At 33.0% G+C, this 18,113-nt stretch overlaps 1 protein-coding gene across 10 annotated transcripts in view; it reads left to right on the top strand.

Annotated features, from left to right (window-relative positions):
• The window catches only part of LOC106717697 (tropomodulin-1), a 64,275-nt gene that overhangs the window by 31,667 nt on the left and 14,495 nt on the right, over nucleotides 1–18,113 (top strand). Inside the window, exon 1 of one of the 10 annotated variants that reach the window (XM_045679033.1) lies at nucleotides 17,859–17,951. The exons of the other annotated variants lie outside the window; for them this stretch is intronic. The gene's annotated coding sequence lies outside the window, so the exon portion shown is untranslated. Of the gene's footprint in view, nucleotides 1–17,858; nucleotides 17,952–18,113 lie in introns of those variants that run through there. 10 annotated transcript variants of the gene reach the window in all.

Below are 18,113 nucleotides of genomic sequence, written 5' to 3'. Positions count from 1 at the left end.
AGGAGTAAGAATATCTTTATTCGATTACAAGAAAACGATGACCCTAAAAGTTAATTTCTTAGTGAGTTAAGCTCTAAGTTATTCCAATAATGTAAAGGCAGATAGAATCTTGCTAATATTATAAATGCGAAAGTTTAAGAGTTTAGATAGATAGATGGATGTTTGTTTGAAGGTATCTCGGGAAAGGCTCAACGGATCTTGATGAAACTTGGCATCTATGTAAAACATAGTCAGGAAAAACACGTAAGCTATTTATTATTTTTGGAATTGGATTATTTTTAATTTCGTGCGGACGGAGTCGCGTGCGATAACTAGTAGAAATATAACATTGAAAGTACTCAAAAAACATAAACATGTGACTCTATATGCAATGTTTTGCCAACATTGTTTGTATACGTTCCCATGGTAATGCCAACAAGGTAACAAATCTCATCAAGTACCTAACAATAATCCATTGTACGTTGTAATGAGTTGTGAAGACAATCAGTTGCCAAGGTAATTGAAACTTCCTTGAAATAAGACAATGAGTTTTTTTTTAAATAAATTAGAAGAAGCAGCAAATAGAAATTAAGGATAAACTAAACGTTTTTTAGGTATTTAAAGTCGTTTTAAGTAATACTGATTAATACTATCGTAGTATAACTAAATAATATTATGATTTCGAAGTATTGTAACTGAAAAACATACTTAATCATAAGGAAACTTGTGACACGATTTTACTCGCAGAAATTAAGATAAATCTATTGTAAGGACCAATCCAGCTCTTTCTATTATATAGAGGCAAAAAATTATATTTTTCTGCAAGTACTGGACCGATTTCCAAAATTCTATTGGAATTGGAAAGCTATATTATCACTAAGCAACATAGGCTATTTATAACTTGATTTTTTAATTCCGCGCGGACGAAGTAGTGGGTTCAAGCTAGTACTGAATGCAATTCTTATATAAAAAATTATGTACCAAAACAATTTTATACTTTTTGAAAGGGTTTTGTTGGGCTTTTGTGTTATTCACCCGTACGTACATAAGTAGATTAGTCATCTCTCGTATGTTTACTCAAGCGCACTTTATATTGTGTGATGACAACATTACTGTTCTTATTGCCTAGTACTTTGTTAAGTACAAAAGAGTAGTGGTTTATTATTTTTGTTATAAAATCGATAATTGTTCGTCGAAGAGTTGTTCGTTGCTACACCATTTTGTGTATTTTTTGTTGCAGCCTCTAATTCTGTAGCGTTGTTCTAAAACAATCTGTAATGTATAAAATCCAGAGTAAACATCGGCGTTATGATTCATTGAGCTTGCTCCACATACTGAAATACTGCGGGCGTTTCCTTGAGACATTGTTACAATAATCTTTTATTTACAACTAGCTTTTACCCGCGACTCCGTCCGCGCGGAATAAAAAAAATAGAAAACGGGGTAAAAATTATCCTATGTCCTTTTCCTGGTTCTAAGCTACCTGCCCACCAATTTTCAGTCAAATCGATTCAGCTGTTCTTGAGTTATAAATGGTGTAACTAACACAACTTTCTGTTATATATATAGATGTTGCTGGCGATTTTTGATACCTGAAATAAACATAAATATTTATACAATGATATTTTGCCTGTAGATTTTAGTTGGATAAAGAAGGAAACCTAAAAAGAAAATAAAAAAAACAGTACCGTCTAGGGACGACCGAGAGAAGCAAAGCTTTTTGGCATAAAGCGTAAAAACTGTGCGTAAAAAATTATGAAGTATAATTCAATTTTTGCTTAATAACATTTATTCGCCTCCTCCCGCATCCCTTTTAGTCCCGTAGACGACAAAAAATGTGTGTACATATATTTATAATCGTACGTAAATGTAATGTACATATATAATAAAGCGAAATGGTTGTAAGTCTAACGTTTTTCACGGATTGAGTGGCCGTGCAGCGAGCGTCCGTATAAAAACTTCACTTCATAACTTTGCCTGTTTTTAAGAACCTATACAATACACACAAACAAATCTAACAATCATCTCTTCAGAAAGGACATATAAAACAACTTTTTCGTATGTGGTTACGAGAGAAAAATTAAGAGAAATAACTCGACAGAATTAGACTGAATGAAACTGAGAATTAGAATTTTATTTTATTTATTTTAGTATAACTCTCGACCAATATCGAGGTTCAAATTGAATTAGACTGCTTAAAGCTATTGATTCGTCTAGTCTACATTTTTTTTATTAGATTGACTTATTTAACTTTAATAATTGATACAAATGGGTCACTATGACGCTTTGCTGAAGTGAGGAATGTCTCGCATATATACAGCGTAGTTTCTCCACAAATATAAACATTTCACCAAACATTTCAGGGCGGCAGTGCGTCGACCTCATGCTGGGAATTCGGAATAACTATATCGATTGCATTTACAAGACTTTAGGCTATCGATAATTGTAATACTTTAACGCCACGATTTATTTTAATAGTTCATCTTCATACTAAAACTGTCTAGCTTTTATCTATTATGAATAACTGCTTACTATTTATGTTTTAATTAATTTTAGGGCTTAAATTATGTCACCGTGGATAGCATTTTTTTCTTCCACAATTTATGTCTATAGTTCAAAAGAACTAATATAAATTTAAGAAACATACTTAATTTTTTTTAAGTACTGAGTCTAATAAAATTATAACCCTCATATGTTGCTGCAAAAAAGAATCTAAACTTACCTACCGTTACATATTAGCGTAGTACCAAAGTGTCTGGACAAACGCGCAAAGGACTCTTTTAGACACTTAAGTATAATAAGTAATTTTTTTAAGATAAATAATCGCATAATAAAACAAATGTTTTAGTTTTATTTACTTTTACTACATTTTCCCGAATAAGGGATTTTTTCGTGACACTGGTATACTTTTGACTTGTATGAAATGGTCTATGGGTATAAGTCTATGGTTGTATATATTTAAATTTTTCATGATAGCAACAATTTATAACCGGTACATACAGTTACATTAATATGCAATTCTTATTATTATCTATGATTTGATTCATGAGCTCCGACTGTTGCCAACACTAATTGCTAGAAGTGGGTTAATTTTGAGATGGTTACGAACCATTTAACTGTTGGCGTTAATTCTAATTGGATTGGCAGTTATCAAAAAGTTCCCTATCACCTGCAAACCTTACTATGTATACTGAATATAAATGTTACCCTTAATTAAACTATAAAAAGCAAATTACTATGTCTCTAAAATATTTTAAGCTTATCGAAGATGTATTTCAAAAGCAATTAGAAGTCAATAATATTAGCATTTTATTTGAAAAAACTAATTAATATACTAAACAGTGAGCATTATTGAAAATTGAACCGTTTAACTGTGTACTATTTCAATAAACACAATATAGAGGAATAAACACCTTAATCCATAGTAATATGACATATTTTACAATGAAATCATGTCCGTCTTCCCGCTAACCATTCGTTGACAGTTGACATAAGTGCTAATTGCAAATGACAAGCGCGCGAAATATACAATGCGATTGCGCGCCAACGCACAAAGACTATAGCGCGTAACTCGAACGAGATGATTGAGCATTATAGAGTACTAGCTGTGCCCGCGACTTCGTCCGCGTGAAATACTATTTTGGGTAGCATTTTTTTTTTGAGCTAATTATTTTATTTAACCAATGTGCTATGCTTTGATGTATGTAGAAGAACATAGAAAGAGGTGTGCCCGGACCGCGCCAAATGTAGGTCCTGGGTCTCTGCCTACCCCTCTGGGTTACGGGTCGAGAATTATGTTGTTGTTGTTTTTTTTCTTTTTTTTTACTTAAACTTATAAAAAATGCCAAAAAATATTAAACTTACAAAATATTCACATAAACATCTTCCCATCCAAATTTTCATCCCCTATTCCGTTTTGTTACATTGCAACCTTGAGGGTAAAACTTTTACAAATTTCAAATGTCATATTTATTTATATCAAATCAGCAGCCTAAAAAATAAGTTTAAAGCTTCTAACTGTAAAAATGACGATACTTCCATACAAATTTCCACCCTCACTTTCAGCCTCTTATAACCCTTTTTTCGCGTTAAAAAAGTAGGCTTTGTCCTTCCTCAGGTTCTAGACTAAATATTGGTAAGGGTAACATCAAAACATATTAAACAAAACATTCACCAAAACCTTACATATTGCCTAACAAAATTTCATCCCCTATTGTTATTTAGCACTCTTGGGGGCAAAATTTTTACAAAAATTTAATTTCCTATTTATTTATATAGAATTAGCAACCTCAAAAATAAGTTTCAAGCTTCTAACTGTAAAAATGACGATACTTTCATACAAATTTCCACCCTAACTTTCAACACCTTACAAACCCTTTTTCGCGTTGTAAAGTAGTCTTTATCCTTTCTCGGGCTCTAAACTAAATATTTGTAACGGTAACAGCAAAACATATTGAACAAAACATTCAACAAAATCTAAAATATTCCCAAACAAAATTTCATCCCTAATTGTTATTTAGCACCCTTAAGAGTAAACTTTTTTCAAATATTGAATATTAATTTCTTTATATCAAATTAGCAGCCTCAAAAATAAGTTTCAAGCTTCTAACTGTAAAAGAAGACAATACTTCCATACAATTTTCCACCCCCTCTTTCAACCCCTTTTCGCGTTAAAATGTAGCCTACGTCTTTCCTCAGGCTCTAGACTAAATATTGGCAAGGATAACAGCAAAACATATTAAACAAAACATTCACCAAAACCGAGCATATTGCCAATCAAAATTTCATCCCCTATTGTTATTTAGCACCCTTGGGGGTAAATTTTTTACAAAAATTTAATTTCATATTTATTTATATAGAATTAGCAACCTCAAAAATAAGTTTCAAGCTTCCAACTGTAAAAATGACGATAATTCCATACAAACTTTCACCCCCACGTTCAACCCCTTTCAACCCTTTTTCGCGTTAAAATGTGCCCTATGTCCTTCCTTAGGCTCTAGACTAAATATTGGTAAGGGTAATAGCAAAACATATTAAAGAAAACATTCAACAAAACCTCACATATTGCCAAACAAAATTTCATCCCCTATAGTTATTTAGCACCCTTGGGGGTAAAATTTTACAAAAATTTAATTTCATATTTATCTTTATCAAATTAGCAGCCTTGAAAATAAGTTTCAACCTTCTACCTGTAAAAATGACGATAATTCCATACAAACTTTCACCCCCACTTTCAACCCCTTAAAACCCCTTTTTCGCGTTAAAATATAGCCTATGTCCATCCTCAGGCTCTAGACTATCTGTGTACAAAATTTCATTTAAATCGGTTCAGTAGTTTTTGCGTGAAAGCGAGACAGACAGACAGACAGACAGACAGACAGAGTTACTTTCGCATTTATAATATTAGTAAGGATTAAGAAATGGGCCGTTATTTCATTCTACACTAGCGTAAATCGATTCCGGCCCACACGCAACTATGTGCATCTTCATCTAAAGAGCACTTATTGTTGCTATTCAAATGCTTTGTGTTATACTTGGGTATTGAAATATGGTATCATATTTTGTGTAAATTGATATTTAACAGTAATGAAATTAGTTATTCTGTAGTTAGTATTCAATTGAAATTAAATTGCTCCAGCTTAGTAGAGAAATGGCAGCGTACTTTTGATTATTTTGACCTTATTACGGTCATTTAAAATAGGCCCAATGATTTTTCTTTCAAGGTATAACTTATTTTTTTTTAATTTAATGGCGAGTAAGTATACTTGATGGTAATGATACAAGGTCGTGGTTCGATATGGCATAAACTAATTATTATTAATGTTTTATAATATTTTATGAAGTAACTAATACGAACGCAGTTGGACTACTGATTACTGATACAAAGCGCTTGCGCATGTGGGTGATTTTAAATATTAATATAATCGTGTCTGAGAAAAGTTTATTGAAATGATGGTGCGTGAAATCGTCATGAAATATTTTTATGACGTTCTGTTCGACAAACAGAAATATACCAGATGCTGTTAAAATGTAGGTTATGAAATTTTCTAACGTTTTCAACATAATAAATCACTCCAAGAAATCTATCTGAGTGAGCCTACGATTATAAACAATATCGATCTATTCTCGTGCCAGTAACAATAGGGGGAATTAAAAAATAAATCTTTCTTCGCGGTTATACGAAAATAGATCCTTTGTTTGGTGAGGTAAAGTCTAAAATCGTTCAACTTGGACTATTTAAATACAACATTGTCGATCTGTGTCGGTCGACACTTAAAATAGAAGCGGGCGTGCGGGCGCAGCGAGATAGGTACATTTTTGGAAATCAAATAAAAGCAATGCTAAAAATAAAACGAAAGCAAGGTTGGGTTCAAATAGAAAGGGTAAGATCAAATATGTCCCATCTGGCAAGAACTGCGACTATTCTATTGAGGTAGAAATAAGATCAAAATATAAAACGACTTATCCGAAAGAATTACAACAGTTAAGAGTAATGTCGCACCAACATCTTCAGATTACAACACCGTGAGAGAAAAATCGCTTTCTGTTACGTTGCAATGTAAACTCGAAAAGGAAACTAGCTGCGTCTCACTGACAAGTGAAAACGTTCGATTTCACTAGTATATTGTCGCTTATAATGTGGTTAAACAGTAAGCACGTGGTTTTAGTAATAGATCTTTTATTTTCTATTAGGCCGGTAACATACAAAGTTAAATTAAAATTTTATTTTACATTAAAAGATTGAATGATGTCAACATTTTGAATCTGTGTAACAATTAAAATCATATTTAATATTTGCACATATGGTTCTTCTATGGTCATAATAATACTTTCGTATTAACTCATAGAAAAGATTTTTCGGATACGTTTGCGTCAGTGAAAACTGGAGCAAGCGATTCCCTGCGTACTAATGCATCCACAGAAATGTGCAAAGAAAGCTAAACAGCTTATTTCTTACAACTTTCACTTCGAACGTGGTCATTCTTACTAATTCAGCTTTTCCAGCCGGATCCTTTTGTTCTTAAGTTAATGTATTGCCTAAAAGTTACTCCTCCAAATGTTCACGAAGTCGACAAGCAGTTATGAGAAAGCTACACTAAGGGGTAGTTGAAATAACCATTAATCGACTCCGAGTGTGTCGTGAAGTATCTAAAAAAGCGTTTGTACTAACAAAGATTTAAAAAGATATTCCGGATTATAACGTTATAGTCCTTTTCAACTTTGTTGCCTGAGGTGTCCAATATGTGTCCAAATGTTATTATGTTTTTATATGAAAGTTACATTATCATTTTTTTTCTTACCTTAAAGACGTCATTACATTACAATGGCAAGTATTACTACGTCATTCATGCGCTAAATTCGCACGCGAAATCAAACTTAGCGTAATTAGCACCACCAGTTTATAAATAAGGTTATAACAAGACTTGTTTATTTATTCAATTCTACATCAAGATGCACCGACGTTTAATATCCTTTCATATTCAAACAAAGCATTACACAGTTTCGATCTTACAGCCTTTATTTGGATAAGAAAAATTATACAAGGCAGCGTTTGAAACAAGTCAACCAAAGAAGTCAACGCAATTCTAGACTTAATAGTGTATGTACTCTTGTATATGTCATTATCATGTTGTTTTTCCAATCATATTTAACTATCAATGAATTAGTTTTCCTACTTGTTAACTAATTTAAATGAAAATTAAATATGTTATCAATTTTCTTTACAGTTTGCATTGAACGGTATAAAACAAAAACATAATTTCTTGCTAAAATAAATTGAATGGCTGCGTTCATATGAAAGAAAAGATATAGTCTTTTCTTTTTATCGAAAAGTGCTTGAAATGTATTTACAATCAAATGATTTCGTTTTTCGTTTAGTGTACTGAATATTGTTGATCGTGATGTTAACAACGGGCGGTGTTAAAATGACCAAACAAATCTGGCACTAAATAAATATAAAATGTGCATCGATATTTAAAAACAAAAATTAAGCATAGACAAAACAGAGAGCTAGAGCAGAGTGACTCAATGGCGCGTAAACATAACTGTCAAATATATCACCGTATAACTGGATAAGCGGCAGATATTCTTATATATTATTATGAATGTCATATATCATTGGATTATTCTAGTCCTATGACTAATTTCTGTTTCGAGAACGTTGACAAACTGAAATTACAATACAAAATTATGATAGTTCTTATAGGACTTTACCTATTCTACGAATTCTTGTAAGTGAACTCCATTTTAAAATCCGTATGGCTTAAGGGACCAAAATATTCCAAAGCTTCATTATCTTAATCATCTTTAATCATTTCTACAATTTCATCCTGAAAACTTTGATACCAATCTATCCATGCATAACTTTACTACTAATTTCAAGGTAATCGTATGAATTCTGATATTAAATCTTTCACCAGCTTTCAAATTTCATAAACCGTCCGATCACCAAACAGGAAACTATTCATTCACAGAATATCAAATCTGTTACATTACCTTTGATATTAAAGTGGATTTAGCGTATAAATTATTGTCCAACGTACCTAGACCTGTATAATATTGAGGTAGGAAGTGATTCAAAATATTATTGTATTGAGGTGGGCGGACGCCCGACCTTGCTTACGCCCGCGCCCGAGGAATGTCCACTAGAATCAATTTATTGTTATTTTACTTCAGGATCCGCGACTTAATATAACAGATTGTTTTCAACTAAATCTTATATATAAAATTTCCATGTCACAATGTTAGTTACCGTACTCCTTCGAAACGGCTATACCGATTTTTACCAAATTTTATATGAGTATTCAGTAGATCTGAGAATCGACTACTATCTATGTTTCATACCCCTATTAAGTTTTTTTTAACTGCGCGCGGACGGAGTCGCGGGCGACAGCTAGTATTCTATATATTGAACTTTAGTAGATACCAGCAACAATAACATCTGTTGCACCAATTGGACGGTTCGACCGGTGTAATACAACGACCACACAGAAAACAGGCGTAATGTGGGAGCGATTCCGCGTTTCTTCTGATAAATGTGCGTGCCCGAGACCTAATTTATAACCCCTTTCCCTTCCCATCCTTTTCTTATAAAGAAAGAATTGAAAGCGGATGTGGATTTGAAGGAGAAGGAGACGCGTAGGAAGGGTAAATATTCCCTCCTTGTGCGTCCTTTTCTCCGTCAATTAAAGGTAGGAAGCACATCTGCTATTGCAGTTGTCTATGGGCAGCCTTCGCTTTGACATTTCGCAGAATCAGTTGATCACTTTCTCTTTTACTACCATATAATATAAAAAAGGCAACCCGTATTTCGAAATATTACCCTTATAAAGAAATCAATTTACTAATTAATGATTTTAGGTGTAGAATATAAGTGAAAATATTGAAAGAGTTTTTAATATCACTTTTACCCGAGTAACTATAGGTGATGTGTTTCGCGCGTAGTGTACTAGCCTAGAATTGGAGTTTTAATTGGTCAGGTTTTTTGATTTGTGTTTCAATTAAGATTAATATCAAGTAAATCATCGATCGTGAAATAATTATTATCTAAACTGGAAGAATTTGTAATATTCGACCGTGATGAAGCTCTCGTTCAATAAATTATAATTGCTTTTACAGAAATTTCTAATTACCACAACTATTTTCAAATGTCATAATAATCTATAAATAATGTAGAGGTTAATTAAATTAAGGTTTATGACCGTCTCTGACCCTGTCAACGAGGTTAACAAACGCAACTTTAATGTTTTGATAGCTCTGTGATTAGAAGATTCGCCTTGGAAATTGACGTTAACGTCTAACGTTAATCTTAATATTAAAATAACTTTATATATAGTAAAGTGACGAATGACTCACCTACCTTGTATTTCTGAGCCCAAAATCTTTGTACAAAATATATCTTCATCCCTGTCATTATATTTGACAAAACAGAGATAATAAAATGTTTTAAACGACGATATTGGTCTCAGAAACCCACAGCTATTTTAAAAAATTTGAGAATCTGTCTTTCAATTTCAACCAAAAGTAGATGGTATAGTTGTGTTTGATAATCAGTTTAAGTGTAAAAAGCTATAATTGTCAACAAACAACATTGATATTTTGACAGCTGTCAGTGCAATATTATTATTTTTTTGTTTTCAAATTACCAAAGTTCGCAATCTTTAAAGTACTGATCCGGCAAACTTTTACTTTAGCTTCTTCATTGAGATTTCTCCATCAATCTCTCGACCTCAATACTTCTGAGGGCGGAACAGTGTTGTGCGTGCGGCGACAGTATCGAATCGATTCGCGACAGCCGACTGTTCCAATTAACGGCTTTGTTATCGATTACGGCACGTCTAGGCGAGTAAACGATACGTGAATCGATTATGACGCACGCACTATGCCATTTCCGGTTGTTGCGCATTCGAGAATAGGTTATAACGGTTATTGCATAAACTAACATAGAAAATAACACTTTAAATGATTATACCAGTAACAAAGGTAGAAAAACGAGTTGTATGTTTTTTTTAGTGTCGAACTTAAAGGTTCGACCTTCGATTTTTAAAGTCTTGGCTGACAGCGTTCCTTCATCTTTAGGACATAGATTTATTTTTATGTATCCAAATCAAACCAATATTGTTCGAGCTTATAACCTTTTTGTGTAGAAACTTGCAACAAGTTTAGTTACTATGCTATACTATATCATTATTGAAGCATTGACCTCTATAAGTGTAATGACACAAAGACTAGTTGATAAAATTGCAAATCACAACTATTACGGTAACGAACCAGCCGCGTGCTAATTGTTACACAATACGCAACAAACTGGATCGTAAATTCAACATCTTAGAACATTTGATGCATGGATGACCACGATCAAAAAAGTTATCTAACATTCTTAATAATACATAACTGTGACATAATGATTGTACACATCTGACTTAATTGTTAAAAAATATTTATATACTTTTTAATTTTTTGTTGATTTAAAATATAAATTAATTCCACTGTTATAGGTTGAATTAATTTTTGATATATGATGAAAAATTTGGCGCCAAATGGGCTGTCAAACATCTAATACATATTATAAAATGCGAAAATTTAGATGTAAGGATGGAGGGATGTTTATAATCAGGTATCTCCACGACGACTAAAGGGATCTCGCTGAAATTTGGCATAGATGTAGAACATAGTCTGGGAGAACACATAGGCTACTAATAAAGATATTATTTAATTCCGCGTGGTTGAAATCGCGAGTGGCAACTAGTATACTAAATATACCTAAGTAAGTCGATAAAAGACAATATTAGTTCTAATTGTTTTATTTCTAAATATTGTACAAACTTTATATAATTAGTTGGTATTATGTAGCTAATAATACGGTATAATTTATGATTCAAATGAGGATAAACATATTACAATTTAATCTTTCCAAAAGCGTCAAGTTGTGTGGGCAGCAAATGTCATATAAATTGCATTAAGAACTTCCTGTTTTCCCTCCAATAATATCAAAGTAAGTGCCCTTGAAAATAACGAGTATTTCTATAATGCATTGTGCAATTAGTCCCATTAAAATTTGATTTGTTTTCTTATTACAACTGTCTGACAAAATTCTAACGGTATTTATATGATATTGTAAAAGTAAAAAGTGTGTGATGAAATAAACATGCAATACTTATTATTATCACCTATTTATCATACATCTCACTAATATTATAAAAGCGAAAGTTTGGATGAATGGATGTTTGTTACTATTTATCTATAAAACGGCTTAATGGATCTCGATGAAATTTGACACAGACATAGAACATAGTCGGGAAGAACACATAGGCTACTTACTTAGTTTTTTAATTTCGCGCCGATGAAGTCGCAGACAAAAGCTTATTTATTTATAATTCTAATTTGAGAAACCTTTTAAATCAATCTTTTGTCATTTTAAAGTCGTAACAGTTCAGTTTTAGAATTTAAAACGAATGTAGGAAACCTTGACATGCTTTACTATACCCTAAAACAGTCTAAAGCATACTCAAACTCCTTTTAAGGCATACCAGGTGGTTAGGCATTTATAAAAATTAAAGTCAATTTAATGCAATCAGTTTTTTTTATTTAGGACTTTAGCTGGTAACACCAAACAGGTCGCGCTGATTTAGTCGCGGTAAAAAAATTACCGGTATCGATAAAACGGTATTTAGCGGATAAAATCGATACCAATGGCTACACTTGAAAAGAATCCATATCAAAACTGTTAAATTAAAACTATAGAAATCGAAAAGACAAACCTTTTTTTCGCAAACTAAAAAATGTGTAAAATGAAATTAACAGATAGCTTAAATTATTTTGGTCGCGGTTTTCCGAATATAAAAAGTTGTCGAATCTTTTGAAGTTAGCAAAACAAAAGGCGCCTTTTGCAAACGCCATGATCATAAGAGTTCGCGCCGACCTACATTTCCTATCGTTAGGGTCACGAGCCCGCGAGTTGGATCATTGTGGTGTTGTGCGAGGTAGATTGGTGGGTGTGACGCTAACGGGACAATCGTGTATCGTAACGAGACGAGAGCATCACTAATGTTATGCTCGTTGCGGCCGAGTGGGTAACCGGCGCATGCTACAGCTAGCCCGTACAAAACAATGCGCGCAATTCATGAATTAAATTAATTTAATTACCATTATCAGAAGTGATTGTTAAACATATTTTTATTCACTCTTTTTTTCAAATTTTATTTGGTTTAATAATATACTTAGGTGACATTAACGTTATTTTTTTGGATTTAGGTCTCGGAAGCCAACGATCAGTGAAGTAAATTGGACTGGAATATACAGATTCGTTCAATTATATTTCGTTATTTAGAAAATCTATGCATCATCATCCTACTTGACAGTTGCTGTGGAAGAAACGTGGTTTGTTGATAGCTTGATAGCAAACTGTAACTTTAAAAACAAAGCAACTAGCAACTTAAGAAAAAGTCGCGCTGATCTTGCATCGTCTAAAATACGAACTTGTAGCAGGTGGACACATATTAACTTAGGCTAGATAAAAACACATGAGCATCCCTGTCTAATTACGTATTCAACACTAGTTATGCATCACGTCTTCGCTCGAGTTTCTTATCGTTTCCATTGCATTATTAATGTTTTATGCTAATATCGCTTAAGATTTCCTGAGGCGTATGGTATTTAAACCAAATGAATACAACGTCGTGTAAGCATATTATGACAATTATGGTATGGAAGTCCGTTAACGAGTACCGTTTGGCAGTCGTGGGTTCAAATCTCACCATTTGGCCTTGAATCATATTCATCACAAGTATCGAGCTTATTTGAGCTGGTTATGATTTTTAGACATATTTGTCTATCCTTCTTCTTACTAAAATTATAAATGCGAATGTATCTCCGGAACGGCTTTACGGATTTTGTTGAAATTTGGCACAGATGTAAAGTCTTAGAAGAACACATAGACTACTTATTAAGCTCTTTTTAATGCTGCGTGGACAGAGTCGCAGATGACAGCTAGTTAACAATAAATTAATAATATTTTAAGACAAAAATATATTAAATTTATTGAGAGACTGTATGCAAATGCATTATATTGTAACCAATACTCACTTTTTACTATACTGAATAGACTGTTTTCTGGCAGCTATATTCGAGGGACTTACTTAGTTGAACAAACCATGCGAAGTCTTAATAACTTGAAACTCATCGTATCTAACAATGGCACGTGTTAACTTAACTAAGATGCAATAAAAAGGTGCCACTTAGCAACTTTCTCCGTAAACCGAAAGGCGAAAGCTTTGTAGAAAATAGAAATATCAATCAATTAATGATACCAAGGCATGATGTCGTAAAATTAAAATAAATTTATATAACTACACCTCTAATTTTAAATTATAAAAAGTACAGTTTTATCTTAACTGAAATATGTAACTCTGTGTATATGTTAGCGAAGCAATTAATTGAGACTATTTTAATTTTTTAAAACTATATTTAATAAGCGCGGCATTCTTTCGGTTTAGTCTCCTCAGGTTTCACTTCTTCTTCTGAAACTTAAAAATGAATACAGTAAATAAAAATGTACAAGTAAAATTAATACTCCATAAAATTGTTATCGCTCGACAAAGACAAAATATTATCAATTCAAGAAAATTATATTTAAAACTAGCTTTTACCCGCGACTCCGTCCGCGCGGAATAAAAAATAGAAAACGGAGTAAAAATTATCCTATGTCCTTTTCCTGGTTCTAAGCTACCTGCCCACCAATTTTCAGTCAAATCGATTCAGCCGCTCTTGAGTTATAAATAGTGTAACTAACACGACTTTCTTTTATATATATATGTATATATAGATGAGATAGTCTTCTGGAAGTCTTCAAGAATTTTATGACCTAATTTCTTACCAATTTTGAAATATTCTCCAGTTTCAATTTGTCGTATAACTTCGCGTTCCTCTTTGGCAATTCGAGCTTTTATTATCTTAAGTTCTTTATCGCGTAATACTTTTCTTTTGGCCTCATCTTCCCGCCAAATATCTTCGAGTTCCTCGTATTTCGCTTGTTTGTATCTACCATAGAAAATACCCGCTATTAACAAACCATATCTCAATCCCCTAATTAAAGGAGATACGGTTTGTGGCCGACCAAATGGTAACGACATTATAGAATTAATTTTTTTAAGTTATGCAAATACAATTTTAAGACAAAACGACAGCTGTCAAAATCAGCCATTCTTAACTTTTTTAATTTTTAACAATGCCACGACAATGTCATTTCGTATTGTTTACACTTGCCAGTATTTCAAACGAAGCTAACTCATCGTAATCGTACATCTCGAATCATACTCCAGGACCCAAGATCTATTTTCCTTTCCCGATGAATAAGACAGCTGCTTTATTCTAGCGTTTTTCTATTATACTATAACCTTGCCAGGCCGAGTGAGGTCCATTGATTTTGTGTAGAATCGTCTCTCGTTCAGAATAAAGCTTGTTTTGAAGCAATCTAAACAATCTTTGATCATTCTCGAAGCGTAAGATATTTCGCGAGCTAATTATCTATTCGCATCGTTAACAAGTTCGTTAACCTGTTTTATGAGAATCTGCAAAGATATTGCGTACATCCCTAGCCGGCACTAGGTCAAGTGCAAGATGAAATTTTTATTTTTTTTCTTAACGCAGAGTTTATGTTGTTAGGAAGGCCAGTGTCCGATTGAGAGCTAAGAATATACTGTCTCTTGTGGCGACCACCAATTATAGCAGACTGGACGGGCGCCAGCCGCGTGCTGACCGGTTGGCATTGTCCAAACCTTAGCGGAGGCGAACATTTGTCGAATCAATCAGAGCTACGTCACTAAATTGAACTTATCGTAAAAACAAAAATGTTTATTTCGATTCTCATTTTATTTTCATAATGTGCTAGTAATAGTAATTTTTTTCTCTTTTCTGCATTCTGCTGTCAATTAAATAAAAAAGAAACACACACACAACCACAGAATTAATTTAACGGTCGTAATATCAATGACACTTTTTTGTTATTCTCATGCTCCACCATTTCAATATCATTAAAATTATATCATTAAAAAATTAATTAAATTTACCATTAACTGTTAGAATGAAAAACGTACAACAATGCCTCATTAATTAAATATATCACACGTTATTTTATATAATGCAATTTTTTTTAACTTCCTACTTTTTATTTCAACGTAATAAGAATGTATTGCAATAGCATAGATAATGAACAATCTTCATTCAAATCGAGAATTAAATGTGATCTAGTCATGGCTTGTCATGACTATGAAAAGTCATGACTTTAATAAATTGAAGAAGTGAATAAAAAAGTGTCGCGAATAGAAAAATGTTGCAATTAGACTTTATACCGGTAAACTTATGTAATTTGACTTTATTTAAAAAATCAATGTGCAAATATTAATCATGTTATTTTAATTTAGACAAATGTAAGTCTAAGGTTATCACTTATTACACAGGTTTATTTGAATGTATTTCCAGAAAGGCGGCATGGATCTCGATGAATGATGTTTGAATGATGATTTGGCATAGGGGTAGAGCAAAGTCTGGAAGAACACATAGGATGGACCTTTGATCCTGGAAACAGTTACGGTTCCCGAGGGATACGTTTTTATAATATAAAAAGGTACTACGAAAGGATTATATAGACAGAAGCTGTCGCCCGCGACTCCGTCCGCGCGCAGTTAAAAAAAAAACTAAATGGGGGGGGGTTATGAAAAATAGATGTTGGCCGATTCTCAGACCTACTGAATATGCTCACGAACTTTCATGCGAATCGGTCAAGCCGTTTCGGAGGAGTACGGGAACGAAAACTGTGACACGAGAATTTTATATATTAGATTTGGTATTTGTAGGTATATAAAATATTATTAATATTATTTAATTTATCGCCGAAGACCTCGCTTTAAATGCAAATCTCTTATCTTACTTTTTATTGTATTGCATCGTGTTTCCTCAAATGTCAAGGAAAATAACAACTGAGAAAAAACAAATTAATTTTTCGTCTACATCCTTGTAATAATATTGTAATTTTAATATAAATTTAAATTAATCTCTTTAGGGTTAAACAATTTGGAAAAGGATGTAGAGCATAGACTGGAGTCGCGGGCTAGTACAGCTAGTATACCTATAGATAACAAAATTCAACCACAGACACATTTAACCAAGTTGTTAATTTCTGACTTCATTTCAATAATTTTTTTTTGCAAAACAATCTATATAATGCATTAGATTTAAGATAAATTTACATTGTAACTTGAAGGGAGTGACAGATAGATTCAGACGATAACCTATTATGCCGACCCCACATAGAAGGGGATTTAGGAGGTATACTTTATATATTTTTTACAATGGATAAGCTAGCGCTTTATCATGGTCCTATCTGAGATTAAGTAAAGATGTGGCCGAAAACTGGCACGCACTAGTTTAGTAAATACTTATTCACCCCACTTTTGAAGGCTCCCATACCTGGACGGAAAAACTTACGCTGGCAACCGTACGCACAAAGAACGAGGATACAAAACTTTTCGTCCGAACGCGCGGTGCATCGATTACACACCTATAGTAGAACATAGTCTGGAAGAACATCTAGATTACTAACTAGGTTTTTTGTAATATCGCGGAGACGAAGTTGACAACAGCTAGTTAAATATATTTCACGGTTCATTATACAGTGTCTGATCGAGTTTTACCTTAATGATTACTATTGCTGTGAATAGATAAGGTCGTGACATCGTGAGTTCAATAGCAACGTATTATGTTAGCGAAGCATGAAATAGTGCGTTGCGTAAGCTCGGTCGTGATCATAGGAGCATTGGAACATGGAAAATGTCACGACCTCGTGTCCGCGGTACAATCAATCCCTGCTGTCTGGTCTGGTACAATACTTTAAAGCTATTACGCCTTCTTGCTAGGTTACTGAGGTCATTTCTTTGATTATACCTTAGAACTTAGAACTTTGAATTTGAAAAACCGGAGTATTTGTTTTGGAAAGGGAACTGGCGTTAGAAAGTGGAACTTTCCATGTATTGAAAAGTTTCAGGTTTCAGGGTTTCTAAAGATTTTAATTGATTTTTAATAGAATGGTGGTATTGGTAACGAAACATAATAAATGTCACTTAATTTCACTAATCTATTCCAATGATCATTATAATTTCTGTCTGGTAGTAAAATTAATACTATGTATATAAATAATATATGTTAATTTACAAAAAACCATTTTTATTATAATGTGATGTATATTTTCGTCGCATAATTTAATCTTGATAAAAGACCGGTACTTAAAGGTAGCCTTTCTTTTCGGTCGCGTCATAAGCCCCCTTTAGTTATTCATCTATCTCTTTCACGCACTAACAATTAAGGATATAGCGTTCTCTTTTCACAATCATGTTTTCCAGTTCGTGGCTGTCATTTCAAGAGGACGCTTGTTACTGTGCTTTGTTGAGCTAAAACCACAAAATAATAATTAAGTCAAAGTAAGATAATAAGTGTAGTGTTTGTTTTATTAATATTTGTTGTATTCAATCATTAGAGCTAGGTGATAAACGGTTATAAACTGTACATGTATTTCTTATCATCGATTAATTAACGTCAACTAAGGGGTGTGGTGTTTTATAATCTTTTCGACTTAGTTTTAC

The sequence above is a fragment of the Papilio machaon genome, chromosome 8 (assembly GCF_912999745.1).
Source record: "Papilio machaon chromosome 8, ilPapMach1.1, whole genome shotgun sequence".
NCBI classification, from domain to species: domain Eukaryota; kingdom Metazoa; phylum Arthropoda; class Insecta; order Lepidoptera; family Papilionidae; genus Papilio; species Papilio machaon.
The sequence above is the reverse complement of the archived record's forward strand: the minus strand, read 5'-3'. Positions and strand labels throughout refer to the sequence as shown.